Source organism: Pan troglodytes, chromosome 4 (assembly GCF_028858775.2).
Source record: "Pan troglodytes isolate AG18354 chromosome 4, NHGRI_mPanTro3-v2.0_pri, whole genome shotgun sequence".
In the NCBI taxonomy this organism is placed as follows: domain Eukaryota; kingdom Metazoa; phylum Chordata; class Mammalia; order Primates; family Hominidae; genus Pan; species Pan troglodytes.
The window spans coordinates 174,341,183-174,353,297 of NC_072402.2; the positions used below are offsets into that span (position 1 = coordinate 174,341,183).

A 12,115-nucleotide genomic window follows, 5' to 3' on the forward strand; every position below is an offset into this window, starting at 1 on the left:
CCTCGCTCACTCTTGGTGCCTCCTTGGCCTCGGCACTTTTGTGTCTAGCTTGGGGATCGTAAAGGCACCAATCAGCACCCTGTCAAAACGGACCAATCCACTCTCTGTAAAACAGACCAGTCAGCTCTCTGTAAAATGGACCAATCAGCAGGATGTGGGTGGGGCCAGATAAGGGAATAAAAGCAGGCTGCCTGAGCCAGCAGTGGCAACCCGCTCGGGTCCCCTTCCACACTGTGGAAGCTTTGTTTTTTCGCTCCTTGCAATAAATTTTGCTGCTGCTCACCCTTTGGGTCCACACTGCGTTTATGAGCTGTAACACTCACTGGGAAGGTCTGCAGCTTTACTCCTGAGGCCAGCGAGACCACGAACCCACTGGAAGGAAGAAACTGAACACATCCGAACATCAGAAGGAACAAACTGCGGACACGCGGCCTTTAAGAACTGTTAACACTCACCGCGAGGGTCCGCGGCTTCATTCTTGAAGTCAGTGAGACCAAGAACCCACCAATTCCAGACACACTAGCAGGGAGAAGCAGGCCCTAAGCCCAGTAAGCACACAGGTAAACAGGTGAGTAAGTAGGATTGCTCCAGAAAGTGGCAACTGCAGAGAAGAGAAACAGCCCATAGGGGTGAGAGCGGGTAGCTGACGGAGGGTGGCTATTGTGGACTGGCCTTCAGGGGGCCTCTGAAGAGTTGACATTTGAGCGACTTGAACGATGTATTCCAGTTGGAGGCAGTCACCTACTTTGTCAGGCTTAGGCTGACAAAGGCTCCAGTTGGAGCCTAAGGTGGGACATGGCATTGTGCATGTTTTTTGCTTTGTTTTGTTTTACATTTTTCTTTTCTTTCTTTCTTTTTTTTTGAGACAGCGTCTCATTCTGTCACCCAGGCTGGAGGGCAGTGGCATAATCACGGCTCACTGCAGCCTCAAATTCCCCAGGCTCAGGTGATCCTCTCACCTCAGCCTCCCAAGTAGCTGAGATCACAGGCACATGGCACCACACCTGGCTAATTTTTGTATTTTTTGTAGAGACGGGCATCTTCCTATGTCCCCTGGCTGGTCTTGAACTCCTGGGTTCAAGTGATCTGCCCGCCTCCAGCTCCCAAAGTGGTGGGATTACAGGCATGAGCCACTGTGTCTGGTCTTTAATTTTTCAAATATGGTAAAATACACATAACATAAACTACCATTAACCATTTTTTTCCTGCACGGTTTAGTAGATATGCAGGTTTTGAAGATATTTTTGAACCCCTGGATCCAGCAGTTTCCAAAGCCATCTGCTTCCTGACTTTTCAGGTTTATAAGCCAGTAGTCACCCCAAGTTTGAACTGGATTTTCTGCCACTGGCTCCTGGAGCCTGAGACCATCAGCATTGTTGGAAATCTCTAGAAACACGCTACTCCCCGCAATGCATCTGTTCCCTGCGTCTCTGCAGCCTCACCAGCTCTGGGTATTATCATCAAGCAGCATTAAAGCCTAGAATATGAAATTCAGGGGGAAACAACTGATCCAAGGCGGGAGAGAACCAAAACCGGCCTCGCCTCTCCTCCTGTGAGTTCTCGGTGCCCGTCCACACACAACTGGGTTCGGGCCGCTTTGTTCTTTGCTCTGAGCTGTTGTCTTATGGCAGGTTGTGACATTTCCACCTGGAGGTGTCCCGCTCATTGCTCTGGGGACATTTTTATTTTCATATTTAAAGAGAATTTTTGTGGCAGTCTGTGTCACCAAGGGCTGTCGGGAGCCCCTGGCAATATGATTCTGTCTGAAGAACAAAGAGGCAAATTTGCAGAAGATCAAATGCAGAGGTATCGTGAGGGAAGGAGGGCTGAGAGCTGCAGATGAAAACCGTGATGGTTCCAGCCCAGATCTGTGCGTTTTGCTGAGATCTGAGAGCCGTGAATAATGCAGGCTCTACACACAGCCCAGGGTGTGCAGCAGCTGGTGGTGGAGAGGAGGTGGGATCCCCCCAACCTCGTTGAAGACGTGGCTTCGCTGTGAAGAAGCAGGGCTGGGCACAAGCCCTCCAGGCAGGGCCAGCTCCAGTGAAAAGAGCAGCAAAGAGGAGGGATGGAGTTGAGGGGCTCAGGCCGTGCCGGCATACAGATGAGCATGGGAAGCCCAGACGCAGGGAAAAACACGATCCACTGCCAGCTTCCCGCAGTTGCAGCTGGTGTCCCTGGGGATTTAGGGGGATGCAGAGGCCACATTGAGCTCTCCTGCTGGACCCTGACTACACAGGTACCTTCTCTGCCAGACTCAGGAAGGTGCCTCTGCAGCCTTGGGGATGCAAGCTCTGTGTGCTGCTTCTGGAAGGCCACCTGTTCCCTGGCTCCTGTGTGCCCCCACACCCTCAGCTTGCCACTGCCCCTCCTGGGCCCAGGCCCAGGTCCAAGCCTACCCTCCAGGTGCAGGCCTTTTCCACTCTTCCCCCCAGCCTCCAGCCCTGAGCCTCCACCCCTCCTTCAGCTCCTCCCAGCCTCCCCCTACTGCAGTCCCTATCCTACCATCCCTACTGGGTCCTCTTCCTCCCCTTCTGCCCTAGTTCTCCCTCCCTTCTCTTGGCGCTCTCAAGCCTCTGGTTGGCTGCCTCATATCTCTTGACATAATCTGACTACCCACTGAGTCTTCCTTCCTGGGTTCACAGCCCCAGACCAGTTCTATCTCTCTTTCTGCCCAGCTTGAGATATCCGGTGCCCCTGCCCTGCCCCTGTGCAGCACTCTCTCTAGAAACATGGCCCTTCCTTCTGGGAGTGGACTCTCAACCTGGCCACCTAGTATCGGAAACTTCTTCCTGAAAAGGAAGATCCAGCCCCTCTCTGTGTACACAGAAATGCCAGACATACAATCTGCTTACCCAGAACCCAAGGGTCCACCATCAGTAGCACCTACCCCAACTAGCCAGGGCCACAGAGAGGCAGGGACCCCCAGAATCCATCTCTCTGTGTGGGGCAGTGGCAGCACCAGCAACCTCATCCGGCCTCCAGAAGCAGGGGGACAGGACGCAGAGCTGGGCAGGTTGGGGTCTCAAAGCCAAGGGCAAGGGCAGCTGTGTGTCTGCAGCTCCTTCCCAGGCGTTCAGCCTCTCAGCATGATGCTCGGCTTCCCAGAGGGTTTCTGGGCTCCAAATATCCTTTCATAAATGCCCTTCCTGTTTACCTGAGCCTGAAAAAACTTCCATTGCATTGGGTTGTATTTCATTATATTACAGTGAAAGACCCTGCCTTGCCCATCACCTTTTTCGTTTTTTTAAAACCCTATTCTAGTATCTCTTTAATATAAATTTATTAAGTTTAAAACATAAATTCATGCAAAGAAAAATATTAAGTAAAATATTAAGTAAATTAAAAATTCAAATTATGAGTCCAAAATCCTGAAACCAGAAAAGATTTGACAATATCAAAATTGTAAATGCATATATATGTCCCTTAAACCAACAATCGCTCCTTCCCTATTCAGCCAGTAAAGCCTGGAGATTAGAGGCCTTTCCAAATCAGGGGATAGAAACCTTCCCCACCTGCCCTTCTTCTCCTTTCTATTTTTGTTCTCACAGCTATAGAGTATCCCACAGTCCTGACAGGCCCTAGCTCATTGAGCCAGCCCCTTGTGGGCGGACACCTGAGTTGTTTTCAATCTTTTGCTCTTGTAGTGCGGTGAATAGCCTTACACCTATGTCATCGAGTTAGTACAAAGTGGAGCATGCACACGATAAATCTATCAAGGGAGAAAACGAGATACGGAACAGTCCATAGGACATACTCGGTTTTGTACAAGAAAGAGAGAAAATAAGAATATGTTTTCATATTTGTTATACTTCAACAAAGATACTCTGGATGGACAGATGGAAAGCTGGTAAGCATACCTGCCTTTGTGGTGAGGGTGGGTGGGGCAGCAGGTTAGGGGAGAGACTTCCCAGTCACCTTTTTTTTTTTTTTTTTTTTTTGAGACAGAGTCTCCCTCTGTCGCCCTGGCTGGAGTGCAGTGGCACCATCTTGGCTCACTTCAACTTCCACCTCCCAGGTTCAAGCGATTCTCCTGCCTCAGCCTCCTGAGTAGCTGGGACTATGGGCACAAGCCATCATGCCTGGCTAATTTTTTTGTATTTTTAGTGGAGACCGGGTGTTACCATGTTGGTCAGGCTGGTCTCAAACTCCTCACCTCAGGTAATCCTCCCGCCTCGGTCTCCCAAAGTGCTGGGATTACGGGTATGAGCCCCTGCATCCAGCTCCATTTACTTTTTAAGCTCCTTCTGCTTTTGGAACCATGTGATTGTATTACCTAGTTACAAAACAAAAACATAAATGAATGTAGAGGTGGAACACAGAGGTGACCAAAATCCTGACTGTGGCAGCTAATGGCTGACTTTGGGGAGCTGCTCCGTACTGTGGTCTTGAGCTGTCTCTTGCACTCCTCCTTCACCTGCAGGAGCCAACAGGGAGCTGGAGAGAGGGTGGGGATAGCACTCAAGAGTGCAGACACCCGCCCAGCTGTGTGCACATGCATGCAGCTGCCAGCAGCAACCAGAGCCACCCCTGGCATCCTGTGTCAAGCCCACGGTGTTCTGGAGTAGTGATGAAGGGCCTCTCCCTCAAACTGGACACCTTAAATTCTGCTTCCTGCCACCAAGGGAAGACTCCAGAGGGGCCTGCCCCGGTTGAGGGACTGCCCAGTGACAGCCATTTGGCTCCCTTCCTATACTCATATAGACACAGCCTGGCCCAGGCGGTGACTGCTTCCTACCTGCACAGACACCACCTGACCCACACACGAGAGACCAGCAGAGCAGCCCACACCATTGTCCCCAGATCTTGGCACCCTGAAGAAGCTGAGCTGAGCACACACAATTAAAATCTCCCCTCTGCAGCCAGAGGAAGAACCTGGGCTTTGGGGAGGGCACCAGGAGCGGGCAGCTGGGGGCAGGGCCATGCTCCCTTTTTGTCTCTAGCTGCCTTTTGTTCGAAGATAAACATGCCTCGGCCTCCTTCCCCTACCTGAAAGCCGCTTCTGCCGGCGAGAGAAATCGTACACAATCTCTGCTCTGGATGTACAAAAAGTCTGAAATTGCTTGGAGACCAGGCGGGAGGGAGCGGGGTGAGGCTGGGGGATCAGGGCGGGTAATTGCGGGTCATCCATCTGCCTTGTCGGAGGCACCAGCCCCGCAGCATTTGCAGAGAGGACTCCGTGAATTTGCTTTTTCCCCACATCTTGCATTACTTACTCTTTCCTCAGCAGCCATAAAACCTTTTCCTAAAACTGCCCTCAAGCATAATAAACAGGAGACATTCGGAACTGGTGAGAAAGACAACCCCAAAATGATGCACTTGAAGCCGAATCTGCTTTGGGGGACTGGGAGGTTTCCACCGGACCCCAGCACTGCCGAGGACACCAGGGCTGCAGCATGGTGGGGGGTCTCAGTCTCTCCCTCCTTCACCCTGCTCAGAGGAGTGACCCTGGAAGGCCGCCTCTGAATGGGCCTTAGGGCTTAGAAGCTACCAGAACCCGCTCAGCCCACCTGCATTCCTCCAGGTAGCCCACCAGTGACCCTTGAGTTGGGTTCCGCCTGGCCTAGAGCCAGTTCTCTCCCTGACTTGAAGTGAGCGGTGGAGAACAGGGGGCTGGGGTGATGGGTAATGTGACATTGGAATGACCTGCCCAGCACCCAGGCAGGATGCAGGACCAAAGACTTCCCCAACCCACAGCCCCACAGGGGCTAACAAGACCAGAGCTTCGTGCTCCTTGTTGGGAGGAGCCGGACTTGCTGAGAAGCAGGGGGCTCAGCTCTGGAACCTTTTGCCTGGGGAATACGGGCCACCGTGAGACCTTACCGCAGTCTTGTCACCTCACCGGGTCTTGGCTTCCCCATTGAACAGTGTGAGCGGCACCGTGACAACAATGGCAGGAAATGTGTGTTGCTCACGTGGAACATGCCAGGCCCGGCCCAAGCACTTGATGTGGAGGCTGTCATCTCGCGGCCCAGGTCGGCTGCAGGGTCAGGCTGTGCCATGGCCGGGTGCGGTGGGGGGGGCTGTTTGTAAATAACAACCTTTATTTACAGTCTATAAAGGCTCCATTAAAGCCAGAGGTTTTCAGAGTCCAAAGGGGCCCTAGAGGCCATGCAGGCCCACCTTCTCTCTCTCAACACCCCAAACTCACGCCCGAGGAGGCTGAGGGACCCTCCTGGGGGCACACAGAGGTGGGGCAGACAGGGACAAGAGTGTGGGTCTCCAGGCCGGCCATGTGGCCGCCTGCCCTTCCTTTCTTCGCTGGCCCCGGAGGCAGGGAGTAGGGGCCCACAGGCTTCCACCCTTGGTCTAGGAAGTGTCAGCAGTGGAAGGAGGCTCCTGTCCTGGGGCTGTCGCAGCTCTTGCCCTGCCCTTTGGTGGGCTTTGTCCTTGGCTTCTCCTGGTGTGGAGGGCTGGGGCAGCTCCTGGAGACTCCCCACTTCCCTTCACGAGGGATTCCCCCTCACCCTTTCCAGCTTCCTCTGCCTATGAGAGAGGTGGGAGTGAACCCCAGCTGTGGCCCTCTCCATGCTGTCCATCACCAGTGGCTGCAGAGGACGGAGCGGCTGGAGGAGCTCACACCGCCTGCCGCTGGGGACGATTCTGGTCTCAGCCTGCAGGGGCGTGGGGGACCCCGGGCCTGGGGCCTGTGGGAGAAGGTGTATCTGTCAGTTCTAGGGGCAGCAGGGGGTGAAATCCCTGCTGGCAGCCTCATCACCTTTTCAAGGGTAGGGCTTGCAAACTCTTATGCCCACAGCCAAGCCAGCCAGGTGGGGACAGCCCAGGACGGACCCTTGGGGCTCCAGCTGACAGAAGCACTCACAAGACAGGCCGGTGTGGGTGGCCGTGCTGCATTTTGAAGAGGAATCGGAAGCCCGGGCTTTTAAAATAGGAGATGTCCTGAGTTGTAGGCACTGCCAGTCACACATGACCCATGAGCCCGTCCTATGGGGGTGCTCCTGGCTCCAGGGACCCAGGCCCTCTGTTCGGTGGGGCTGTGCTGGGGCTGGGAGGGGAGGCACTCCGCTCGCTCACACACCAGAGGCTCCCATGAGGAGGCCCCGTGTTCCTAAGGTGGGAGCAGAGGCCTGGAGAGATCGGGCAGTTTGCCGGGACTGCAGACTGAGCAACAGCTCCCACCACCCTCAGAGCCTGTGATTTCCAGGCGCTTCCCCCAAAGCCACCACTGCCAGAGGGTGCTGGGATGCCCTCTCCTTTGCCTCCTGCATGCTGGGTCCTCTGATGTGCCCCTCTCTCTGCCAGGAGCTCAGGATGGAACCCCAGACATGGCCAGCCACTCCTCGGCAGGCAGCCTCGGTCCTCTGTCAAGGCAGGGTTCCTGGCCCACAGATCTTTGTCGCTCCTGTCCTGGCTTGGGCACTGAGCTGTTTTGTCCTCTTACCTCTGTCTACTCAATGTCCCCAGGTGGATACCTTGGGAGGATTCCTGAGGCAGGACACACTCGCCCTCAGGGCTCCGATGGGCCCCAGTTCCTCATCTGAGCCTCAGTTTCCCAGCCTGTGAGATGGGGCTGATAACCCAGCCGTCGGATTCCCAGGGCTGCAGAGGGTGCTGCGGGGTCCGGCATCTTCCCTCACAGGGAAGGAAGGGGGTCCGTGCAGGCTGCTCTCCTGGGCCTCAGTTTAATAGGCCTCAGATTCGCACTGGAGACTCACAAAGATGCTCTGTCGGGATGGAGAGAAGAAGAGAGGTGTCACTCTGCATAACTGGCCATCTCGCCTCTGTCTTCTCCCTCGTTCTCTGGGGAATCTCGGCACCCCTGTGAACTCCGTCTGCAGGATCTGTCCAGAACCCAGCCCCACCTTCTGCCTCCCTTGGGCCCTGTGGGCTGAAGGCCATGTCTCAGCATCTCCTTCCCTGTCCCTGGGCTCTGGCCACCCAGCCTCCTTTCCAGCCACTCCCACTGAGGGCCTCTGCCTCTGCGGCTTTCCCAACCTGGAAGGTTCTCCCCACAGACAGCTGTGTGCCGCTCTCCTCTTTCTTGAATCTCTGCTCACATCATCCTATCAATCAGAGAGGCCTCTTGGAGCCACCCCACAGAAGAGGGAAGCCGCTCCTTCCCCGGCCTCCCGCACCCCAGCCCCTTGGCCCAGCTTTGCCTGCTCAGCATGCACCCCCACCTGGCGCCTTGAACAGCTGCTTAGTGCTTCTCTACTTCGCCTCCAATGCAACTGGCTATAAAACAGACCCCATGTCTGTTTTGTTCCCTGATGTCTCCCCAGTGCCTGGCCCCTAAGTAGGAGCTCTGGAAACATGTGCTGAATGAATGAGTGAATGAATGGTTGAATGTAAACATTTAAGTTATCCCGCAGTTTCTGTAACCCTATGGGGAATTTCTGGCATTTTTAACATATGAGACCCAAAACATAGTTTTACTGGAGAGTCTCCTTTCTCAAGAAGCTCCCAGCAGGAGCATGATGGTGGGTGGCTGAGTCCAGAGGTTCTGCCCACCCCAGGGAAGGAGGAAGACAGCACAGACATGCTCAGTGCCAGGGGGCAAGAATGTCCCCCCACAGAGAGGAGGCAGCTCGGTCTATGTCCCCGGGGGCTCACAGCAATGCCCAACAGAAGTTCCGGTGCAGGGGAATCCCAACACAAAACCAACTCTTCATTGTGACACAGGCCATGAGGAGAATCTTCAGAAAGGGCATTTACAGGATGTGTGGGAGCTGTTAAGCTCACTTGAGGAAGGAAGAGTAAGGAAAGGAGAATGGTGCAGACACAAACACATGGGCAGAGTGTGCTGGGTGAATGGGCTTTCCTCCTCCTGGGACATCACAAGTTCTGTTTAAGAAAAGGGCAAAAGGGGCTGGGCACAGTGGCTCACACCTGTAATCCCAGCACTTTGGGAGGCCAAGGCAGGCAGATCACTTGAGGCCAGGAGTTAGGGACCAGCCTGGCTGACATGGCAAAACCTCGTCTCTACTAAAAATACAAAAATTAGCTGGGAATGGTGGTGGTGCACCTGTAATCCCAGCTACTCGGGAGGCTGAGGCAGGAGGATCCCTTGAACCAGAGAGGCAGAGGTTGCAGTGAGCCGAGATTGCGCCACTGCACTCCAGCCCGGGCGACAGAGCGAGACTCTGTCTAAAGAAAGAAAGAAAGAGAAAAGGGCAAAAAGTTGGCAAACACTGGATTAAACAAAGTTAGATTGATTTTGTCACTGCAGGACTCGCCAGAGCCTTTAATGGGATATAGCGTGCCCCATTTCCCAAACTGATTTGTTTCATGGAGGATGTGGAGAGCTCAGAGGGCCATCCAGACCACCTTGGGAATTAGGAATTACTGACAAGAGCAGAGGGGCACATGGCAGCCAGGGATGGGGGTGGGGGACAGGGGGGATACGACTGAAAAATGAAGCTGGGGTCCATTTGTAAACTCTTTGAATGCCCTGCATTCAGGAAAGGGCTGCTATAGCTGAGCACTGCACAGCTGCCGGGAACACCAACCCCAGAAAATACAACCTGAATGGTGGCTCCTGGAGCTGTGCAGTGCACACGCTGAACATCTGTCCATAGCAGCATGCCCAGAGGTGGGCAAGGCTCATTCGGCCCCAGTGAATTGCTGCCAAGTGGGAAGATGCTATAGACTAGTGTCCACCAGTATTGAAACTGGTAAAACTAGTGGTCACAGAAGACTGTACTTCTCAGCCCTTGGGGTGTGGATGGGCCACATGACTAGTTTCAGTCAATGACAAGTGAGCAGAAGTCAGGCGATGTCACATGCTGAAGCCGTGCAATGTCCCTGTGCTCTTCTTCTGTTTCTTCTTTCCCAGAAGCAGCAACTGACAAGGTCATGTGTCTCAGATGCCACTTAAAAATGGTGGTGCCTCCATCAGCCTGGTTCCCTAAGTGACTGTGTGGAGCAGAGTGCCCTGGCTACCTGCACTGAATATGTGGTGCGCGTAAGAAATAAAGACCTGTGTGGTAAGCTCCTGTGACTTGGAGGTGCTTGTTACTGCAGCATAGCTCAGCCTATCCTGACCTACACAGAAATAGAGGTAAATGTTGTCCTGACTTGTGATTTTGAAAAGAAATCTTCTGGTGTTAAATGTTGGAGACAGGATAAAAATACAACCAATATAGCACAGACCAAGCAGAATCCCTCTGCAGGAGAGGCGTGGCCCATGGGCCACTGGTTTGCAGCCCACCCACCATCGCAGGCTCAGCTGTAGGGCCTCAGAGGACCGTACATAGAACGTGAGCTAACTAATTTTTCTGTACTTTCCCATGCAATCTCAGATCTACTTGTGGGCGTACCGGGACAGAATGAGACTCTCTGCTCTATGATTAACTGGAAGAGATTGCCTGGTTACAAACAGAGAAAAAGAAGGCAATTCTATGGCTCTTTTAGAAGCTGCTGAAAAGCAGTATTTGGGCATTTGAACGCCTGTGGGCCAGCAGCTATGAGACGAGGGCTGAATCAGACTTCAGGATGCAGGAAACAGGGTTAGGAACTCATGGTTCAAATTCCAGCTCTGCTATTTGGTGTGTCACCTTGGGCATGTCACCTCACCTCTCTGAGCCCATTTCCTTGTTGGGAGGTTGGGGATCATCATAGAAACCACTTCTCAGGATGTTGACAGGAACGAGGGAGGTGTGTGGCCAGTCAGGTGGTTCCTAGTCTCCTGGGGCATCCCTGCTTGCACGGAGAAGGCTCATCCAGGGAAGGGGCCAGGATGGGCCTGAGACCCAGGTTCCCCGGGGCCAGTCAGTTACAGTCTGGCTGTATTCATTTCCTGTGGCTGCTGTCACAAATTCCCACAAGTGTGGTGACTTTTTTTTTTTCCATTTTTAAATATTGTGGTTAAAAAAAGCCCATGTAACATGAAATGTACCCTGCCAGCCATTTGTAAGTGTATGGTCTGGTGCTAAGTATCTTCATATTGTGCAACAGATCCCCAGAACTTTTCCATCTTGCAGAACTGAAACTCTGTATCTTGGTGACTTTTTAAACAACACAGATTTATTCTCTTACAGCTCTGGAAGCCAGAAGTCCAAAATCATTGTCACTGGGCTAAAGTCAAGGTGTTGGCAGGCTGGCTCCTGCTGGAGGTTGGAGGGAGGATCCATTTCCCAGACTTCTGTAGCTTCCGGAGCTGCCTGCATTCTTTGGCAGAATTCCACTTCCTTACATCACTCCAACCTCTTGCTTCTGTTGTCACAGCTCCCACTTCTGGTGTCAAATCTCCCCCTGCCTCCCGATTATAAGGACACTTGTGATTACATTTAGGGCCCACCCAGATAACCCAGGATAACCCTCCCTTCTCAATCGCATATGCGAAGTCCCCTTTGCCAGGAATTGGGACTTGCGTGTCTTTGGGGGCTGCTCTTTGCCTAACACCCTGGCTACGGTGGTCCGCTCTGGGCCCGAAGTGCCTTCACTGGCAGCCAGGACAAGCAGGGTCCCAGAGGAAAATGCCAAGTGGGGGCCCATGGAGTAGCAGGACTTGGGGACAAGCCCGATTCTGTCCCCTGATCTGGCTCTCACCGTCTGGAAACATACAGGCGCCTTGCTCTGGTCCTTCCTCGTCCTCTGCAAGGCAGGCTCCTTCCTTCACCCCTCCACTTCCTCAGGTGACGGTATCCACCCCAGGACCATTCATGGAACTAACAAAGCACTGGACATACAGACAAAAACTGCTTCTTTCCTGAAGCTCCCATCCTAGTGAGGGAGAGTGAAGAAGCCGGGTACGTGATGTGGGAGGCAGTGAAGCGCGCTAAGGAGAGCAAGCGGGGACGGGGAGAGGAGGGCAGGGCAGGCCCGGGCTGTGAAGATTCAGCCCACACACATTTATCAAGCACCTACCAGGTTCCAGGGCCTGGGACACAGCTAAGAATGAGACAGACCCAGCCCCTGTCCTGGAGGATCATCTGTTTTAGCAGGGGGATGAAGCCGATGAGGAAATGAATGGGGCATGTGCAGAAGGCAGTGAGGCTGGGAGGAACCACAGCGGTGCCTTGGGCTCAGGAGTGATGGAGCTGCTTCAGATGGGGCGGTCAAGGAGGGCCTCTCGGAGGAGGTGATTGGGGACTGAGGGAGACGGCTCCAAGTTGAGGGGACAGCAACTGCAACGTGGGGGTGATGCAGCTCA

The 12,115-nt window shown here is 53.7% G+C and overlaps 1 long non-coding RNA gene across 2 annotated transcripts; it reads left to right on the forward strand.

Annotated features, from left to right (window-relative positions):
- Positions 1-204: 204 nt before the first annotated feature.
- On the forward strand, positions 205-6,078 carry LOC107974943 (uncharacterized). Of its 2 annotated transcripts, XR_001718062.3 has the most exons (4): positions 205-568; positions 1,298-1,552; positions 3,648-3,850; positions 4,424-6,076. It is a non-coding gene; the product is annotated as an uncharacterized LOC107974943 (long non-coding RNA). The 2 variants fall into 2 exon arrangements; XR_001718063.3 differs by lacking the exon at positions 1,298-1,552 and having other exon boundaries at positions 253-568; positions 4,424-6,078.
- The last annotated feature ends 6,037 nt before the right edge of the window (positions 6,079-12,115 follow it).